Below are 7,885 nucleotides of genomic sequence, written 5' to 3'. Positions count from 1 at the left end.
AATCTAACAAAGGAGTTGAAAGACTGAAAGACCTGTACAATGAAAACTACAAAACACTTTTAAAAAGAAATTAAAGACGACCTTAGAAAATGGAAAGATCACCCGTGTTCTTAGATAGGCAGAATTAATATTGTCAAATTTGCCATGCTACCAAAAGCACTATACAGATTTAATGCAATTCCTATTAAAATTACATTGACACATGTGTATGTGATGTGCATGTGTTTGTGTGGCATACCTATGTGTGGTATATATTTTTTTTTGTGGTCTGTGTGGAATGTATGTTGTGTGTTTGTGTGTGATGTCTGTCTATGGGTGATGTAAGTGTATGGTATATGCACATTTGGGTAGTGTCTGTGTGCACGTAGTATATATCTGTGTTGTGTCTGTGTGTCTGCATGGATTTTTGTGTGCTCTGTGTGGAGTGTTGTGTACACATGTGTCTGTATGTGCAAGGTGGTTTACTCACAAAAATGGAGCAGTTGAGAACTGTGGAGGAAAAAACCAAAGGTTAAACTTAAGGCCAGTACTAGTGAGAGGAGTAACTGAGAATCCCCTCCTTGGAGATGGAAGAGACAAAAGGAGGAACTGAAAAAGAAACAAAACTCAGACGGGCTAGGAGGAAGTGAGGGCATCAGTGCAGTGCCTTGGCTTGGCAGGCCAGGCAGGGGGTGACTTCCGAAATGGCCATCTGCCTCTGGAGTGAGATAAATAACCTCCAGAGGCAGATAAATAACTGATGTCAGTGGCTGTCAGTGTCGAGGTTCTCTGATCAAGATCAAGAGAGGAGCAGAGAGCTGCACCCAGCTGATGGGAGAGGTGTGTTGGCTTTTCCTTTCGGACCTAGTGGGAAGATTGCAAGTCAGAGTGTTGATGACCTGGGAGTGTGACTCTAGGTCCTTGCTTCACTTGGTTGTGGGTGACAAGGAGACCCTGATTTCAGCCTTATCAACTTGATCTCTTTTCTGAAGCCTGGAGCCTCCATGTTCAGGTCAAGGGTGTGACCCCTCGTGTCCCCAAGCAGAGTCCTCCTGGTCGACCATGCCTATCTTGATCATTGTGTTGTCAAGACGCCAGAAGCCAAGGCCACAGAGTGCAAAGTGGGTAGAAGGATAGCAGTTGGTCCCAAATATTTCTGCATTTTTTCCATATCTCTGTGATACTGTAAGACCTCCGGCTGCCACTGTGCATCCCATGTTCCCAAAGAGAGCAGCCCATCACCGGGAAATTTATGATTTGCCTGGGGAAAGGAAGTGACTGCCAGATACAGCCACAAGCTGTGGTCTCTGGCTTCAAGCAATTTCTTGTCTCCAAGCAATTTCATGCAGCACCCGTCAGACATGAGGCCAGGTGGCAAGGGGCCTGCAGACTCTGCCTGTCCTTCCCAGGCACAGTAGACAGCAGGCTTTGCAGTCACCCGAAGGGAGGGGAAGTTTCCTGTGGCCAAGTCTGAAGAAATAAAGCACCAAGCACAGAAAGCAAAGCCACAGCTCTGGGAAGACAAGGAGTCAAAAAACTGATTGGGGGGAGGGGGGAGACAAGCAATTATAAAATGTCTCTGGTATTGGTCATTGGGGCCATTTCTTTTTATTTTTCTTTTTCAAGTTAGGAAATACTTGAGTGATTCAAATGACCCAAATGAAACAGTGGCCTTGTGGGCCAAGAAGGAAGAGGGAGAACAAAGGACAAAGGCAGGGATGGGGAGGAGTTGAGGACACGTTTGTTGGGGGTGGTGCACGTGCGGCTTGTTTTGTTTTGCTTTTCCCTTTTCTATCTCCCTCATATGCAGCAAAGAAACACTGATTTTCTGTGAGGAAAACAGTTTCCAAGTGGCAAAGTTTACCAACCTGTGGCCTGAGATCTTTGTTCCCCTTCTTTTAAAAGCCATGCTTGATCCTTCATGTCAACATCAGCCCCAGACCAAAGAACAGCTCCTGCTTTAATCAAGGTGAGTAACTGTCTCATCACCAAGGGACTAGAAACCACTGGTCTGCAGAACAGAAGGGATACTAGTGGTCAGTAATGCTGTTGAGCAAGCAATGGGCACACTGGCGCTCCGGGATCAGAAAGGGATTGGCCTCCCTGGTCCCCTGCACATGTGACACCATGCAGCTGGCTTTGGTCTTCATAACAGAAATGAAACAATCATCCCTTTGTAGGCCCAAGTGTTTGATTGCCTCCAGAGTTCTCCTTCCCTCTGCTATAGTGACCAGCAATGTTCCAGGTCATGGACACTCTATCACCCAGAGTCCCAGAGTAAGAATGACATGGAGCAGAGTCTCCAGACAGCCTCTAGTGGACATGGAAACTGCACATAAAATCAACTTTGGTTGCTTAAATTCATTGACTGTGAGTCACTATAGCACAACCAACCTTATCCTAACTGATACAAGAACAGTTTATTTTCAAGCTGCTTAATAGCAAAAAATTCAGTGAAGAGATGAATGAAAAAAACAAATGGATGGATGGATGGAAGGATGAAGGGTGCATGCAGGGGACTGGCAGATATGGCTGCCCATAAATCTCAGCTTTATCATTTCCGCAGGGCAGGGACTTGGGTGCATTGTAAAATAAGAAGTCTGTTAGAAGCCAAGACACTGATTTTGACCTCTGGCTTCAGATACCATTATATGTAAGCTTTGTCACTAAAGACAAGAAAGGACTCTCTATGAGAGCTTACAGAATGGGAGAAGATCTTTTCTACCTGCTCCTCAGGGCATTAATATCCAGAATATACAAAGAACTCAAAAGCTCAACACCAATAAACCTATAGCCCAGTCAATAAATGTGCAAAATAACTAGGCAGACACTTCTCAAAAAAGGAAATACAAATGGTCAACAAATATATGAAAGAAAATTCAACATTTCCAGCAATTAGGGAAATGCAAATCAAAACTACATTTCATCTCACTCCAGTCAGATTGGCAATCATTAAGAATACAAATAATAATAAATGTTGGCAAGAATGTGGAGGTAAAAGTACACTCATACATTGTGGGTGGGACTGCAAATTTGTACAACTCTGGAAAGTAGAATGGAGATTCCTCAAAAAACATGAAATGGAACCACCATATAACCCAGCTATCCCACCCCTTGGTTTATATTCAAAGGATTTAACATCAGCATACTACAATGATGTAGCCAAATAAATGTTTATAGCAGTTCAAATCACAATAGCTAAGTTACAGAATCAACCTAGGTGTCCTTCAATAGATGACTGGATAAAGAAAATGTGGTATATACACATAATGGAGTATTACTCGGTCATATTGACATAGCAGCATTTGCCCATAAATTAATGGAACTAGAGACTATGTAGTGAAATAAGCCAGTTCCAAAAAGTGAAATGTCAAATGTTTTCCTTGATATTCAGGAGCTAATCCAAAATAAGGGGGCAGGATAAAAAGAAAAAGAAAAAACTGAGAGAGGGAATTTCTTAAAAATAGGGCTGGGGATGTGGCTCAAGCGGTAGCACGCTCGCCTGGCATGCGTGCGGCCCGGGTTCGATCCTCAGCACCACATACAAAGATGTTGTGTCTGCCGAGAACTAAAATAAATAAATATTAAAATTCTCTCTCTCTCTCTCTCTCTCTCTCTCTCTCTCTCTCTCTCTCTCTCTCTCATCTCTCTCTTTAAAAAAAAATAGAGGAAAGATCAGTAGATTAGATGAAGGGATTGAGAAGAAGGAAGAAGAGATCAAAAAAGGTAAAAACAATGGAATGAATCTGAGAGAACTTTCATATGTGAGTTCATGCACGTGGCACAGTAGGTCCCAGCATGGGTTGTATACATATACAGGACACTAATTTTTTTAAAAAAAGTAAATTGTAAAGGGATTGAAGACAGATTGGTGGAGTGGAGGTGAGGAGGATAGGGGGGACTGAATTGGAGCTGGTTGTATTTCATTGCTCTTGTGATAATGTCAGAGTGTAATCTGGTGAGATAGATAGATAGATAGATAGATAGATAGATAGATAGATAGATAGATAGATAGATACACACAGATATAATAAATAATAATAAAAATAAACAGAAAAGAAAGGACCCTCTTTGTATCCCTCAGAGAGAAAACATTTAATCCTGGTGGTTAGTCTGTGCAGGGGAGAAGTTCAAGTTCTCTAAACTCTAGCTAAGTGTGATCAATATCTCATGTTGCTTCTATGGTCTCAGCAAAAAACCACAACACAAATGTTGCATTCATCTTTGAAAACAGCAATGCAAAATAGGAAAGAATGTTCTCAATTGGAGAAAGTGAGACTGACTTCGGTTTGTATTGAATTCTGGCCACAGAATCTTGGGCAAAATGACAGAACTTGTCCGTAATTCTGGAGATGAAATTGCCACTTGACCTGCCTGCCACTTCAGACTGGTAGGACAATCATTTCAACCATGCAGTGGTTTTGAGGTTGTTTGAAGTAACTTGGTGTAACCTCACAATGCCCTTTGATGCTCAAAGAAGACTGTCTCTTGGGCTTGGTACCATGAGATGCTTAATAACTATCACTATTGTTACTACTCTTACTTCTATGTTAATAGCCTTACCTGCTAGTTCCCTTTCTGCCACGCTGAGCTCCTATACAGAACTGTCACACTGTGCCCCTTGTTCACAAAGTGGCAGGAAGACATTTAGCTGACAAACTGGCATCTCTGACAGAAGTTCCTTCAGAAGTTCTAGTGGTTATGACTTAGATTGTCCCTGCCAATGTGAGAAGGGAAATAAATCCTCTGCTGCCAGAAGAGTTTTTCCTGGCCTACCAGATTCCTGACAAGGGTCAGCCTGGTAAACGGAGAACATGGATTACAATGTGTCTCAATGACCTTCCGCCTTCCCTGACACACCCACCTGTCCTGAGACCCCTTCTCTCCCTGCTCCCCTGGAAAGCTTCCCAAACCAGAGAAATACAGTATGTCCAGTGACTGGCAAGAGAGATTGCAGTTCTAGACTGAGGCCCTGGGGTGAATTCCAAGGGGAAATGCTTTCCTTCTATATTAACTAGTAAGAAGATATTAATGACATATGAATAGCTTAAACTATCCAAACATTACAAACCCTACCTCCATTTTCCCAGGACTTATCAAACCTGAATGTGGAATCATCACAGAATGGAGATTTGCTGTCCCTGTAAATACCCCAGGCAGTACAGCTATGTTGCTGTTCAGACATAAGAGCAGGGCTTATGAGTTTCTTTAACTTGTATCATAGTATGTTTTTAATTTTATGTATACTATGCTGTTTGCTAACATCAAAAAAGCAAAGAAAGAAAAATAAAATAAAATAAAGATACTTGTAGCTGGAGAAAGATTGTCCCTTTTGTGAGCCAATTCTTAGAGATAGAAACTCCAGTCCAGAGCAAGGCTTTGACACACCAACCAAAAATTCTGAGCCAAACTTCTGCTTCCTTCTCTCTCTGGTCCTTACACCACAGGAGGCAATATCTCTCTGCCTTAATCAGCCTAGGGCCAGGCACCAGGCAACTAGAGACCACACAATACACCAAAGCCCTCCAAAGTTACTTAAACTACTAATCATAAATTGAAGACTCTGCCTTTCCTGCCTTTCCCGTTGAAACTAAAATAAAAAGCTATGGCCCACACTCTCCCCTCTTGCTTGATAAAAACCTGGTCCTTCTCCTGTGGCTCTGCAGGGGATGTGGTGACCCTTCTCTTATTTTCTTGTCTCTCCTGTGTCTCCTCTTAGGTCACATCTGACTATCTCATAAAAAGCACATTGAAATCAATGAGGAGCACAGGTACACAGTGGCTGGAAGGACAGTAGGTCACAGGAATGCAGTGGAAAGCAGAATTTGTGCCACATTTATGGAAGACAAATGGTGGGGAGCCTGGCAAACCTTCAATATGTGATGCATCACATCCCAGTCATTCTAACTGTAGGAATCTATCCTGAAAAAAGAATGAACTAAATGCAAATATGTACACCCAAGAAGGTTTGACACTCTTTTATTTAGAACTATGAAATTTTGGAAATAGCTACCGTGGTCAATGATAGGAAATAGATAGATTAAATAAACTTGGGTGTTACAGTTAACTGAATACTACTAGGTAGTCATGAAAAATAGCATTTGAAAGAAACATTTTCATGCCATGGAAAATATTTGTATATGGAAATCTATTTCAATGCTGGACAGCAATATATTCTGTAAGACTCTAACTCAGTTTAATTGTTTAAATCTGTATGGTATTCACATGAGAAAATACTTCAATGGTGTTAGCATTTACCTTCTCTGAGGTGGTTTTGGGAGATTTTATTCCCTTCTCAGTACTTTCCATCTTCTAATATAAATATCTGTTGCCCTATGACTCAGAAAAATATGTGCATTTTGTTAAATTGATGGGGGGACATACCTGCAATGGTGGGAACCAAGGATTTTTGCCATTTCTTCATAATTAACATCATCAAAATTTAGTAATTTTTCAAGTTTGTGAAACATTGCTACATTTATCACCTAGCAATTTCAGACCCCTATTCTTGAGTACAAGGGCTCTGCCATGGTTTAAACACTATGAACATTTAATAGACAAGAGCTCAAGGAAGACTTGAAAAAAGTTCAAATTACTTTGTGAAGGAAGAACAAGGACCAGTGGGTATGGTGGCTGGTTTCCTTTCTTCACTAAAATTGAGATGATCAACTCCACTGATGAATGGAACATGAAATTTGTTTGTTTGTTTTATTCCGTTTTGGGGGGGGGGTCAGGAAAAAGAGCTTTCGAAGCTGGAGTGTAAAATTATTTCTGATTGTTAGGATTGCCCCAGAGTCTGAATATTAACAGCTTTATAGGACAAGATTAGTCCAGAGATGTCTTCGTGCACATGTAGGCAGTTCACACACCTTTGATTGCTATGCAGCCACAATTAATTTCTGAACTCAGCCCAGGATTTGCTCACCTGGCCCTGACACTTGGACCTCCACTCATGCAAGATCTGGGCTCACTGTGCTTGGGGGTGTTAATGTGGTATTACCTGATGATCAGACATAAAGGAAAATATAAATTAAACTACAGTCTTTTCCCTCTCTGGGCTGTGGGGCAGAGTAGCCCACACAATCAGCCCATCTCACTGCCAGTTGGAACCAACAGCTGGGTCCCTGTGTCTGGGTAAAAAGGACTGAAGAACATGAACATCATGCAAAGAACCCTTGTCAGGTATTAGCCTATGGCAGGAGCCAGCTAGATCTCCTCTTGGATCCACTTATCTTCTGGACCACATCACATGACATCTCAAATGCAGACATTTACTTGCAAGCTTCTCACTCTTCAATTTTAAAACCATCTCTATCCCCATCTCTCAAAGAAGGATATTAACCCTTGCCTAGGAGAAAACAGGAGAGTGAATTCTTCTAATATTTATCCTTACCAAAAAAAAACTATAAAGGAGAAATATTCAGGTCAGATGAATGTGCTTTGTTGTCTCTTGTCTGGGTTTGTTCTGTTTTTCTTATTCTACTGTCAATTCTAAGAGCTCTCTTTCCCATGGCCCAGCAATGAAGGTCGGCCTAAATCCATGCATTCCAGGGAAGCTGCCATCAAGTATGACTGAGACCTTTACTGAGAAGGAGGTTTGGACTAGAGAGATATGCCCCCAGTGAAGCTGGGCCAGCCCCATCAGCATTGGACCATTGCTGGAGGGCTGTGGAGACTGCTGTCAATGAGGTGAGAATACCCACATAGACACAGCCAAAGTTTCTGCGTACCAAAACTTTACGCTATGTCTAGCTTTCTTTTAAGCCCTTTGCACTCTTCATCTCATTTAGGCCTCTGAACAACATCATGAAAAGCAAAGTTTTATTTTAGCTCCTCACAATTTTAAAATGGGCAGAACCTAAGGTCTCTCAAAACATCAATGAAGAGCCTTTTAAGGAAGTAGCTA

At 41.7% G+C, this 7,885-nt stretch overlaps 1 long non-coding RNA gene across 1 annotated transcript; it reads left to right on the top strand.

Moving 5' to 3' along the window:
• The first annotated feature begins 683 nt into the window (after positions 1 to 683).
• LOC139704580 (uncharacterized) lies at positions 684 to 7,656 on the top strand. The gene is made up of 3 exons (XR_011706454.1): positions 684 to 819; positions 1,885 to 1,948; positions 7,531 to 7,656. It is a non-coding gene; the product is annotated as an uncharacterized lncRNA (long non-coding RNA).
• The last annotated feature ends 229 nt before the right edge of the window (positions 7,657 to 7,885 follow it).

This window comes from Marmota flaviventris, chromosome 2 (genome assembly GCF_047511675.1).
Source record: "Marmota flaviventris isolate mMarFla1 chromosome 2, mMarFla1.hap1, whole genome shotgun sequence".
Taxonomy (NCBI): Eukaryota; Metazoa; Chordata; class Mammalia; order Rodentia; family Sciuridae; genus Marmota; species Marmota flaviventris.
Note: the sequence above shows the minus strand (reverse complement) of the source record. Positions and strands in the feature narration are given on the sequence as shown.